This window comes from Aotus nancymaae, unplaced genomic scaffold, assembly GCF_030222135.1.
Source record: "Aotus nancymaae isolate 86718 unplaced genomic scaffold, 86718_ANA_hifiasm-v0.15.2.pri h1tg000041l, whole genome shotgun sequence".
NCBI lineage: Eukaryota > Metazoa > Chordata > Mammalia > Primates > Aotidae > Aotus > Aotus nancymaae.
This window is the reverse complement of record NW_026988455.1, coordinates 14,231,388-14,245,491: the sequence shown is the minus strand read 5'-3', so window position 1 is coordinate 14,245,491 and position 14,104 is coordinate 14,231,388. Positions and strand designations below refer to the sequence as shown.

At 37.7% G+C, this 14,104-nt stretch overlaps 1 long non-coding RNA gene across 9 annotated transcripts in view; it reads right to left on the bottom strand.

The window, feature by feature from the left end:
• LOC105718754 (uncharacterized) overlaps nt 1-14,104 on the bottom strand; it is a 197,541-nt gene that overhangs the window by 59,018 nt on the left and 124,419 nt on the right. For all 9 annotated transcript variants that reach the window (XR_010336993.1, XR_010336992.1, XR_010336994.1 and 6 more), the window contains one exon: nt 7,440-7,879. This is a non-coding gene — a long non-coding RNA (uncharacterized LOC105718754). The remainder of the gene's footprint in view (nt 1-7,439; nt 7,880-14,104) is intronic.

Below are 14,104 nucleotides of genomic sequence, written 5' to 3'. Positions count from 1 at the left end.
GTTTTTGTCAGCTTTGTCAAAGATCAGATGGTTGTAGATGTTCATTACCTCCGAGGCCTCTGTTCTGTTCCATTGGTCTGTATCTCTTTTTTGGTACCTGTACCATGCTGTTTTGATTACTGTAGCCTTATAGTATAGTTTGAAATCAGACAACGTAATGCCTCCAGCTTTGTTTTTTTTGCTTAAGATTGTCTTGGCTATGCGGGCTCTCCTTTGGTTCCATAAGAAGTTTAAGGTGGTTTTTTCCAGTTCTGTGAAGAAGGTCATAGGTAGCTTTATGGGGATAGTGTTGAATCTATAAATTACTTTGGACAGTATGGCCATTTTCACAATATTGATTCTTCTTAACCATGAGCATGCAATGTTTTTCCATCTGTTGGTGTCCTCTCTTTTTCCTTGAGCAGTAGTTTGTAGTTCTCCTTGAAGAGGTCCTTTACATTCTTTGTTAGTTGTATTCCTAGATATTTTATTCTCTTTGTAGCAATTGTGAATGGGAGTTGGCTCTTGATTTGGTTCTCTTTTAGTCTGTTATTGGTGGGTAGGAATGCTTGTGATTTCTGCACATTGATTTTGTATCCTGAGACTTTGCTGAAGTTGCTTATCAGTTTCAGGAGATTTTGGGCTGAGACGATGGGGTCTTCTAAATATACAATCATGTTGTCTGCAAATAGAGACAATTTGCCTTCCTCCTTTCCTAGTTGAATACCCTTTATTTCCATTCTTGCCTGATTGCTCTGGCCAAAACTTCCAATACTATATTGAATAGGAGTGGTGAGGAGGGCATCCTTGTCTAGTGCCAGATTTCAAAGGGAATAATTCCAGTTTTTGCCCACTCAGTATGATATTGGCTGTGGGTGTGTCATAAATAGCTTTCATTATTTTGAGATATGATCTGTAGATACCTAGTTTATTGAGAGTTTTTAGCATAAAAGGCTTTTGAATTTTGTTGAAGGCCTTCTCTGCATCTATTGAGATAATCATGTGGTGTTTGTGAAGAAGACTGAATATTTCAAGCCATGATGGCTCCCATATATATTGGAGCCTGGCTACACTGAGCTACTTTATCTCTGAATGTACTCTGAAACTTCAATCTGTGTGCCTTTTTTTCTGTGTCCTACCTGGAAATATCTTTTCTCTACTCCTCTACTGGTGGAAATCTTATTTATTTTTTGTGGCTCCATACTACAATTTCCAGCTTTGTGAAGTGTGCCTCACTCATTGCCTCTAACCATAATGAAATATTTGTAGTTGTTTATTTATTCCACGAGTTTCAGTGATAGGTACTTGGGCAATCTAAAAGAAATATTATGACCAAATAATGTTAATAATAATCACTATTATTACTATATATAACATATTTATATATAAAATATATTTTAGTCAAAACACAGAAGTAGGTTGGGTGCAGTGGCTCACACCTGTAATCCCAGCACTTTGGGAGGCCGAGGCAGACAGATCATGAGGTCTGGAGTTTGAGACCAGCCTGGCCAACTTAGTGAAATCTCATCTTTACTAAGAATACAAAAAATTAGCCAGGTGTGGTAGCAGGCACCTGTAGTCCAAGCTACTTGGGAGGCTGACGCAGGACGATTGAACCCCAGAGGCGGAGGTTGTAGTGAGCTGAGATTGCACTACTGCACTCCAGCCTGGGTGACAGAGTGAGACTCCATCTCAAAAACAAACAAACAAACCAAACCAAAACAAAATGCACTAAACTAAAGAGGGAAATGAGAAGATTTATGAACTAGAATTCCTTTCCCTGTTTTTAAGATAAAGCTGTGCTTCTACTATAGTGTTATCCTGCATCCCTATTGTAAAATGTAACAAGGAGAGAAATTCAAACATAATATCACTTTGTCCTGGGATACAAAAATTTCTATCAATGCAGAATATCTTACACCACCAAAATTATGTCAAGGGTTAGCAAATGTTCTAGTTTAGTTGTTCTCACACTGGACTGATAACTCAGAAGCATAAGATTCTATATTTGAAGAATATAGATTTCTTACGTCACATATTCAGCCTATGAACAACATTTTTAGGGTATAGGGCTTGAGAATCCATACTTTATAAAAGCTCCCCTAGGTGAGCTGGCAAACCACTAGGTTGACTATCTTAACTGACAATTTTCATAATAAATGTCTGAGGTGTGGACATTAGTAAACATTCCTTGCAAGTATAAATTAATATACGCATTCAGGCACACAATATTTGGATTCCATTTATGTTGTTAATTTCAGGGAAGACATAGACTGTTGGTTCATTCACTTTGCTATTTTGGCATTGTAATTATGGGAGAAGGGCTGCTAAAAGTTTCAAGTCTGACGAATTTCTGAAGAATAAAAAATGGACTTATCTTAAGATAAATGTTTCATGTTTGTCTTCAGTCTAAACAAGAAAACAAACAAACAAAAAACAAGAAAACATCTGGGGGCAAAACTTTGTCAAAATTCAATTTAACTGATTAATCATGTATAAAACCTGTTTTTCTCATGTTAAAAGACAATGTTAAAGTAGGAGCTTTTCATTTTGTTTTGTTTTACATGTCAATATCAAAAGAGCTTAATTTTTAATATTTATGCTACATAATGACCTTAACTTCTTAAGGCAAACAGGAAAACACATGTGCATGTCCAAAGAAATAAAAAAATACCACGATAGTGTTCTTAAAAAGTAGAAACCCTGCAGATGTAATTTACAGCTCATCTTGGGCTAACAATTCACACTATAAAATAAAGGAAATTCTAATCTAGTGGACTCCATTAACTGGATGTTTTCTGACAATCCTCTAAAGCACTACTCTATGGTTAATCAATAAATACAGGGTGATTAGTCTCCTGTTAATAATGGTCTAGCACACATGCCCTAGTTGGAACCAAAGACATCAGGGATACAGATGAATGGGTTGACTCAAATTCTAATAAATAAATAATATGAGAAACGAAGCTGACTTTCAGACAACACAGTAAGTTCCACACAGCCTGTACAAAGTGTAGCTGGTACACAGGAAGGACACTAATGTGCATTTAAGAGAACAATTTGAAATTCCATTGCAAACATTCATTTTAATGAGTTTCCTTTCTGTGCTTTATCTTTGTTTGCCTTTGAGGAGTAAGCTTAAGAAAAAAAAAAAAACAAATAATACAAACCTACTGGCTTACTGGGTCGGACCAAGCTTCCTGGGTCACACACCATGCCTGGAATGTGTCAATTTGCCTTTTAGGTTAAAATAGATTTGACAGTGCACTGGGAAATTAATTTTAAACTCATAGCTGTGCTAGGCAAGAGAAAGATAATATACTCCATCACTAAAATTATTTGGCTTACTATGTTAAAATACAGCTCTCACAATGCGTGAATGTGGTTTTGGAATAGAGTTGCAATTCTCACATTCAGCTGTGGCAACTGAGAGAATCTGGATAATTTTCCATATTTGCACTGCAAATTTGTGGCACAGATAACACTGGAAAGGAGGACTTATTTTGGCTATTTGCATTTTCCAAAAATGGTCACATTAATATTTCTGATTCTACATGCTCTTGCAGAACTTATTACTTGTTCATCAAGAAGTAGATTCTGTTTCTTCTCTCCTTGAATCTGGGTGATGCATTGTGACTACCTTTACTGAGAGAATGTGGAGGAAATGATGCAGCATGACTTCCAAGAAGAGATCATAAAAGTTGATGCTAACCCAAGCATGGTGACACGTACTTGTTGTCCCGGCTCCTGAGGAGGCTAAGGCAGAAGGATCACTTGAGCTCAGGAATTTGAGGCTGGCCTGAGCAATACAGTGAGTAATTGTCCCTAAAGAAATAAGTAGGCAGGGTACACTGGCTCACGCCTCTAATCCTAGCACTTTGGGAGGCCAAGGAGGGTGGATTGCCTGAGCTCAGGAGTTTGATATCAGCCTGAGCAACGTGGCAAAACCCTGTCTCTACTAAAACACAAAATATTAGCCTGGCGTGGTGGTGTGTACCCGTAGTCTCAGCTACTCTGGAGGCTGAGGCAGGAGAATTGCTTGCACCCAGGCAGTGGAGGTTGCAGTAAGCCGAGATCGTGCCACTGCACTCCAGCCTTGGTGACAGAGCGAGACTCTGTCTCCAAAAATAAAAATAAAAAAAAGAAGTAAAAATAAAACATAAAGTTGATACAGCTTCCACTGGGCTCTCTTGGGACACCTGCCTTTGAACCTTAGCCACCATATTATGATACAGACAAACAGCCACATGGAAGGGCCACATGTAGATGTTCTAGAGCCACAACCACATGCCCACACCAACCACCAGACACACGAACAAGTGGCCCTGAAGATGTTTTCACCCTTTAGCTTTCTGGTCATTTCATCTTCATCTGATGTCAAATAGAGCAGAGACAAAATGTCCCCACTGTGCCCCTAGGCAAACTGCAAACCTGTGAGCAAAAGAAATATTATTGTTTTAAATTACTGTATTGGGTGGCTTGTTACATAGCAACTGAGATACATATCAAGTGTCTTGTTTCTGTTTTATCTTCTGTCAACCATTTAAGTCACTCTTTACCAGGAAACAATTCAACAATCATTTCACAGTGATTCTATCTGCAATCATGAATACACATGGCAGTACCTGCCTCTCAGAACTGCCTTGTATCCACTATGTGTTTGGTCACTCCTGGACCAGCATCATGTGAGAGCTATGTTTATTCAACTTGTGCAATGTGAATTCATTTGCAAAAAAATTATAAAAGGAATGCATACTCACAGAAATTCAAATTTTATAAATTTTTAGCTAAAAAAAAGCCATTTGTTGCCTAACTCCCCTTCAATTCTACATCTTTCAGAGGCAATTTCCTCAAATTTAGTATGTGTCCTTTCCAAGCCTTCTCTCTCTCTACACACACACACACACACACACACGACACACCCTCAAGTATGTATCTTAGACATTTTCCCCTAAATATCATGAGTTTCTTTTTGATACACTGATAAAGCAACCCTATTGATAATGAAAATTAAGTAATTGCAATCCAGATATCAAGAAAAGAAGAAGAAGAAGATGCTAATGACGATTGCCATTTTCTGAGTTCTTACTACAGGCCAGGCACTATGCTAAACAGTTTGCATGCACTATTCTAGTTAATACGCTGCCTATTAAGTGAATACAAATCCTTAAAGAAAAATAGCTCAGAAAATAAATTCAGTATTCCCCAAATCTTATTGAGTTGCCAAGATGCATCACTATCTCTTATACAAATGAAAAAGAATCCCAGAAAAGAAAGTTTAAGCCATCTGATGTGTGCTGAAAAGATGTCTGCCGCCCGAAGAGCAGGGTTAAAGACACAGGATTCTTCAATTTTCTTTCACATGAAAATTACTCCAAAATATAGACGCTAGGCCAGACCTCTACTCTGAGTTCTAGTACTATACATCTAACATGTTTGACACATCCACTTAGATGCCTCAAAGATTATTCAAACTCATATGCCCAAAACTTCGGATTTTCCCCTGCGTGTGTACATATGCATACATACACACAATGGTGTTCTCAAACTTTCTCTCTGGCATCACTACCCAGCCAGTTGTGCAAACTCAGAAAGACTTGGCAACATATTATTGGACGCTAACTCTTATTAACTCATCTTAATTTAGAGTCATAAATATCTCTGAAATCTTTCCCCTTCTCTCCATTTTTATTGCCAGACCCTAGGCCGGTTTACGAGCATCTCTTACATAGACTGCTGTAACAGACTACTCATCACCTCCCAGCTCTCCATCGAGGTCAATTCAAATCTTTCCTCTGTGCTGTAGCTAGAGTGATATTTTCAAAACGCAATTTCATCATTTTAATCCCAGGTTTAAAACTCTTCAATAGATAACCTCTGCTTTTAGGATAAAGATCCGCATTTTTCTCAAAGCTTATAAGTCAAATACGGCTCATGCCTACCACTTCCAACTCAGCACATGCCCCTTTTCCTCTCACAGTTCAGTCACAAAGCCTTCTTTTGTTTTCTTCAAATACACCAAGCTTTCTCCCACCACAGAGCCTCTGCATGAGCTGAAACTTCTATCTGAAACGCTCGTCCTTTCCTCAAGTAATCTTTTGCATCTTCAGCTCTCAGCTTAACTATCAGTTTCCCAGTGAATACTTCCAATAATTTCACAAAATAGTTTATATTCATTTATTGCAGGCTATCAATGCACATTCCCCTTCTTGACAGCCCTGTCATAGTTTGAAGTTGCACTTTTATTAAAGTAATATTTTAATTGTACGTCGTCTTAATTTTACTGTAAGCTTTTGGACAGCAAGGACCCGAAGTGTGCTGAAGCCAACTCATGCTGGCTCACATTTGCTTAATGTATCCATATCTTCCTACACTGTAGAACATTGGTAGCTTGAAATTGGCTGTAGTGGGGACATTTGCATCACAGAAATGAACAAATACTAAAAATCAGAGTTTTTGTTTTTGTAAAGCCAGTTGTTAAACATTTACCAGCAAGAACCATGCTTGCCTTTGCTTATTAACATATCTGTAGCACCTAGGACGGTGCCCACTACACAAAAAAACTCTAAATAAATATCTGTTAAATAAATGAATGAATGCTCTGATCATAAGCTCAGCCAGCATTCCAGTGGATGCCCTCTTGCAATGAATGTGACCTCTCAGTTTTATGAATGAGAATACTTCCAAAATGCAACTCCTATTTCTTGTTTGTTTTCAGACATTTCTTTATCTGGATAACTACTCTCTGTCTGAGTCTCCAGAGCCAATGACATAGTTGAAACATGTTATTCACTGAGAGCACAGTTCCTCAATGATCAACTGATAATGCTATATAATACATTTAAACCTTATAACCACAATCATCCTTTCTCCCTTGCCCCTCTGTTTTTCCAGGATTCCTGGAATAATTGAGTCAATAAATGGAATAATCGAGTCAAGAAAATAAAAGAATATATTTGGAAGCATAAATGTACTGTGAGTATATTTGTGTATGTATGTGCACATGAGCACACATGGGCATATGTCAATCTTTTTGGAAGAATCTACATATATAAGGAATAACATCTTTAAACAGAAATGGTGAGAGGGTTGGTGGGAGATGGAGCACAAAGTATGTAAAATGAAACATAAAAAGATAGCAACCCACGCTTTGTTGTCTATAAAGGAAGAAAATCATACCTGCAAGATGGTTGCCTCCAAAATTAACCAACTACCCAGACAAATAGTAAGCAACTCATGCACTTAGGCCTATAAGAGCCAAGGCAGTGTGACAATGATTGGGTAGGGGACCAAGACAGTCCTAAAGAGTAAAACTACGGACATTGTTTAACCCTTAGAATCTGCTCCAGGTTTCAGGTCACTGAAAATAATCATGATGTATAGAATTATAGATGTCTACATGGCTCTTCCCCAAATTCCACCTCTGCTTAAAATATAGATGTTTTCCAAAGCAGACTTACCTTTTCAATTAACGTTTCGTGGGCTCCAAGAAATTCTGCTGGGTATGGCTGGATACGAAGGAGATGAAGGCTGGCAGTATTGGTACTGGTTGATTCTCCAATCATTCTTTAAGGCTGGTGACTTCCAATGCTGGGCTAACAAATGGGTATTTAGTTGAATTCTTTCTTTTCCTTGTTTTTTTTTTTTTTTGAAATCCCAGGAAATGTTAGAAATCTCTTTTCTGTTTCTGTGAAAAAACTCATTAGTGTATTATACATAATTATGTGACTTTTGCAGGAAATATACATCACAGCTGGAAAATAGATACTCCATGATTCCTTGCTTCTGAGATGTATCAGTAATTTCTGCCACAGATAATGCAGCTTTCATTCTGGTGGCATTTCCAAAAGCAATGGCACTGGAAAAATGCAAAGAAGTCAAGAGAAGCCTTGTATTCTTCCTGTAGAATTCAAAGAGAATGAAATTGAGAAAATTTCTAGCATTCCAAATCTTTTTCAGGTCAGCAAAATAAATTATCAAGACATCTTAAATAAAAGAGTAGAAAAATCAAAGCACAGCACATTACAAAGTCCAAGGGTAAGTCAATGTTAGAGAAATCTATTAGTATAATTCGCTAAATTATAAGGCAAAAGAGAAAAACACCTTTCTCTTCCCACCCCTCTTCCCTTTCTGAACAACTCAGCCCAAAAGCCATTAGTTAACTCCAAGAAGCAGTTGGTGGGGAAAAGGGGCATGTTGGAACATGAGTGGAATCAGAAGGGCATGGGCAGGGTAGAGGACACTGGTGGTGGATAGAAAATTGGTTTTGTATAAGGCTTTGATCACATAAGTACCTATCTTTTAGATAATGGAAACTGGATAATGGAAATTGGATAACGGATAAGAGAAGCTGGGTTTCTTACTCTCAGAGAAGAGTTACAAATATGGGAACAGAGAAACTAATATCAACACATAGAGTTGTATTAGAGTAAAAGTATCAATGTTAATGCATTCTTAAATACACTGAAGGATGGATAGATAGATAATGGATAGGTGATTACATATATAATATAGAAAATCACCCACACGTAAGTGTGTGTGTGTGTGTTCACATAAACATACATCTATTCCTTAGCTCAGTCCAGTAGGAGGGGCCTGGAAGCAACGACATCCAAAGAACAGTGAGCAAACCTTAGACATTAAATTGTGGCTTCTAAATATCATCACCATTGAAAAGACCAGGACTCTTTGGAAAAAATAGCTGATTCTAGGGCTGGAGTAGGTAGAGTACAAGATAAACCTAGAAGAGCAACTTCTTTTACCAGAAAATAAGGAAATGCTCAAAAAATGAAGGGGACATACCACAAGGACACAGAAACCAGTTTGAAGTTGCTCCCACTGGCCAAATCTAGGATAATTTGAACACTGAAACAGATAATTTCAATAATGGATCATAAGGTGGCAAATTATGTCAGTATGAGTTCATACTTACATAAATAAAGGTTTGAAGAAAAGTGGGACATTTATATAATCTCAAAGTAACTTTCTACAAAACAAAATTATTTCAAAAGGGAAAAAATAACTTTATAGGAGAGAAACCTGACAGATAACATCTTAATCAAGCAAGCAAATTGAACATCACCAGTAATGGGATAGATCAAAATTATATATCACTTGATAAGATACAATGAGAAGAACACTGTATCCATCCTGTGATATCTGGGCCAAAATGCATAACTTGAATTTAATAATCAGGAATCATTAGACAAACTGAAATTGAAGAACCATTTATAAAAGAACGAGCATGTAATTTTCAAAAGTGTCAGGGTCGATAAAGTTAAGAAAAGGGTGAACAGTTGCTTCATATTGAAGGAGACAGACATGACAACTAAATGCAGTAAATAATTCTTAGTTTTGAATAACAGATTTATTGAAATAAAATTTACATCTCAGAAAATTCACCCTTTCAAAGTATACAATTTAAAATTTATTGGTATATTCACAGAGATGTGCAGGAATCCATGCCATCTAATTCTAAAATATTTTCATCACTCCAGAAAGAATCCCCATACCCAATGGCAGTCACTCTCTATTTCCTCTCCCAACATCTGCTAATCTCTAGGCAACACTAATCTACTTCTAATCTGTATGAAATCTTAGAACATACTGTCAAGTTGTTCAGAAAAAAAAACAAGTTTTTTTGGGTATTGTACTCACAGCTTTCCTCTAAGTTTAAAATTGTTGAGAGATAGAAAGAGACAGAGAAACACCACTTTCACATAAGCAGATGATGAAAGATTTTTTAATAAAATTCAGCCTCTACTGTTGATTTTTTAAACTGTGAAAATACAGAATAAATGGACATTTCTTTAACAAATATATATTTGATTTGATATCTATCTTTTTTTATTGCATTTTAGGTTGTGGGGTACATGTGAAGAACATGCAGGATTGTTGCATAGGTACACATATGGCAGTGTGATTTGCTGCCTTCCTCCTCATCACCTATATCTGGCATTTCTCCCCATGCTATCCCTCCCCAACTCCCCACCCCCCGCTGTCCTTCCCCTATTTCCCCCCAACAGACCCCAGTGTGTGATGCTCCCCTCCCTGTGTCCATGTGTTCTCATTGTTCAACACCCGCCTATGAGTGAGAACATGTGGTGTTTGATTTTCTGTTCTTGTGTCAGTTTGCTGAGAATGATGGTTTCCATGTTCATCCACGTCCCTACAAAGGACACGAACTCATCATTTTTGATGGCTGCATAATATTCCACGGTGTATATGTGCCACATTTTCTCTGTCCAGTCTATCATCGATGGGCATTTGGGTTGGTTCCAGGTCTTTGCTATTGTGAACAGTGCTGCAATGAACATTGGTGTGCATGTGTCCTTATAGTAGAACGATTTATAATCCTTTGGATATATTACCCTAAACCAAAAAGGCAGCATCATTCATGGTTAATAATAAAACCCTAAGATATTCCTATTAAACTCAGGAACAAATCAAGATGCCTATTATAACCATTACTATTTAGCATTGTTCTGGAATTGCTAACTAACGCAACAAGACAAGAAACAAAGATGGGATTCAAATATTAGATTTAAAAACTATTCACATGAATGTGAATGTTTAGCAAGGTCACCAATTAGGTAATACATAATAGGATAATAGGTTGGTGCAAAAGTAATTGCGATTTTACCATCATGGCAGAAACTGCAATTACTTTTGTGTTTTTCCCATTATGGCAGAAAGTGCAAGTACTTTTGTACCAATTTATTACACAAAAACATATAACTTTTCTAAAATCAAGAATAATCTAATACTGGAATCTCAAAATCAAAGCAACTGAACTCATGGAGATAGAGAATAGAAGGATGGTTACCACAGACTAGGAAGCAGTGGTCAAGGTGGAAGAAGGATGGTTATCACAGACTAGGAAGCAGTGGTCAGGTGGAGCTAGGGAAAGGCGGGCATGGTTATGGGTACAACAAAATGTAGTCAGAAAAAGTGAACCAAATGTAGTATGTGATAGCACAACGGGGGACTGTAGTCAATAATAATGTAATTGTACATTTTAAAATAACTTAGAGTATAACTGGATTTTTTGTAACACAAAGGATAAATGCTTGAGGGGATGGATACCCAATCTTCCATGATGTGATAACAACACATTGCATGCCTTACTAAAATATTTCATGTACCTCATAAATATATACACCTACTATGTACTCACAAAATTAAAAATAAAACGATGTTTAAAAAAGAATATTCTGATAGGAGACACAATCCAGAACACATTTCAGTTATATAAAATACAAAACTAAAAAGCAATGGGAAAATTATTTGGGATTAATGGCCTTTGCACTTAAGCAACTAATATAAATCATTAAGAAAAATAAAAATGTTCTAGTAGAAAAGTTTATTCCCTCAAAGAAGAAATTTAAATGGCAATAGACAAATTTTAAAATGTTCAACCTTACTAGTTATTGAACTACAAAATGAAACAATGGAACTCGATTTGTTTTTGTTCATCAAAGTGTCAAAGGCATTTTTAATGAATGTGGGTGCAGAGAAATTGGTACTGTTAAATTTCTGTTAGTGATAACGCACTCTATTATTAAAACTTACCTAAAGGACAATATGACAGATTATACTAATAAGCTCAAAAACCTTAACTATCCCTCTTCTAATACAGTAATTTCACATACAGGAATCTACCATTTTCAAAAATGTATATAAAATTTAGGTACCTGGGTGTTTACAAATGCATTGATTAATGACAAAAAAATCAGAGACAACGTGATTGTCCAATAATAGGAAACTGGCTGAATAAATTGCAAAAAATTTCAATGTGATTAAATATGATCTAGCTAATAAAAATGATGTTGTTTGAAACATGTTCACAAAAGATTGTTCTAAGCCCTTGTAAAATGTAATCAATAATCAATGCAATCAATCATCTCTATGCATAGGAAAAGTTGGGCCAGGCGCAGTGGCTTATGCCTGTAATCCCAGCACTTTGGGAGGCTGAGGCAGGCGGATCACGAGGTCAAGAGATCGAGATCAACCCGGTCAACATGGTGAAACCGTGTCTCTGCTAAAGACACAAAAAATTAGCTGGGCGCCTGTAGTCCCAGCTATCGGGAGGCTGAGGTAGGAGAATTGCTTGAACCCGGGAGGCAGAGGTTGCAGTGAGCTGAGATTGCACCATTGCACTCCAGCTTGGGCAACAAGAGCGAAACTCCATCTCAAAAAAAAATTGATTTTTATATTTCAACATATTAAGAAAGGTAATTTTGCTTGTTTATAATTTCCAAATTTCTAACTATTTCATAATAAAGAAAAACACAGCTTCTTTCAAAAAAATCATCTCCACAAGTGCTAGATGGGTCTATGGCAACCAGTGAGGAAAAAACTGGGCTTTTTCTTATCAACCAAGTTCATTCTGAATCTGAGGTCTAATGTGGCTACCAAACAATCAAGATGCTTAAGGATTCTCTGGCAGAAGTAGGGAATCAACAGCTAGATAAGCAACAGGCCCATTATTTCATGCTCAGTTAGAAGAGGGGCACTTAAGGGACATGATTCCTGGGAAATTCAGGGAGTTCTGCGATTAACAGCTAAGTTGATGAGTAGATTTAATCCACTGAAAAGAAGGGTTAAGGGGAATATAAACATTGTCTTCAGATTTCCAAATGACCAAGAGAAAGTGATACTAGCTTTATTCTTAGCAGTTCTAAAAACAGAACAAGAACCAACGCACAGAAATTGCCTAGAGAGCATCCAGGGACAAGAAAAACTGTTCCAACAGTAAGACTCACTCCACAAAGGAGGAGGAGGTGAGGCACAACAGAGGTCTTCCAGCAGAGGCTTCTAACGACTCATTAGGGCTGTTGCAATGTAGATTCCAGGCTTGGTAAGAGATTATAGTAGACACGTGGTCTCTATGACCTGGTAACTCAAAGTGCAGTCCATGACTGGCAGCACTGACATCACCTGGAAACTTGATGAAAATATGATTGTTGTCCCATCCCTACATCTAATTCATCAGAATCTACATTTCTAAAGATCTTCACGTGACTTCTATGCACATTAAAGAGTGAAAAGCAGACGTGGAAGAGGTCTTCTAACTGTAGCCTCTCCATCCTCTTGGGTTCTTGGGTTCTCCTGTTGCTACTCCTCTTTCACCTAATCCTGCATGACCTACTAAATCCCCACTGAATACATGTTCATTAAAGGCGGAAGACCTGTGGGTGCTTTGGGATAGAATGGGTATAATGAGCTTCTAAATGGGATAGAATGGGTATAAGGAGCTTCCAAACTAATGTAATCTGATGAATGACTACATTCCTCAGTGAGAATTTGGGAGGAGAGGGATTCCACTGAAATCTATTGACAGGTAAGTGGATGTGACTGCAGCCATGTACACTCTCCTTGGGCCCAGTGATTCAGACTGTGTGAAGGGCTCTCACTTGCTATATGATTCTCATTCATCATTCTTATTCATCTCCTGGCAGCAATTGTAGGCTGCCCATTGACTCTTTAGAGTTATCTGCAGAGGAGAAATGACATTTTACCTGCCAAGCAGCACGTGTGCATTCATCAGTCCTATCCTCTAAGAAAGTCTATCCTCGTGGATGTAAACCTCATAGATATAAGCTGAATAGTCCAAAATGTGAAAGAAATGAATAGCAGAAAAATAACAAGATTTCATATACAAGTCAAGGACCAGAGCATTTGATAGCAGCTGGATGTTAAAGAATTGCAAGACCAGGCTTCACTTCTCTTGCAGCTTCATTTTCTGCCAGTCCCTAACTCATAATGCTTTATGAATAACCAAATGCTTCCAGTGCCTAGAAATACCATGCCTTCCATTCCTTTCCTGTTACCTTCATCTGGAGGGCCCTTTAGACCTGGCTGTGTCTGGACAACTGCTCATCCTTTAACAATCAGCATAGGCTTCACTTGCTCCCCTGGGCAGGAGGACAGGTTACATGACATGCCACTCCTCTGAGCTTCCCATGTACCCTGTTTTACTCCATTGTGTCACATGAGACCAGCTCTGTCCAATAGAAATATAACAGGAGCCACAGGATGCAGTTTGGGAGGCTGAGGCAGGTAGATCATTTGAGGTCAGGATTTCAAGACCAACCTGACCAACATGGTGAAACCCCATCTCTAC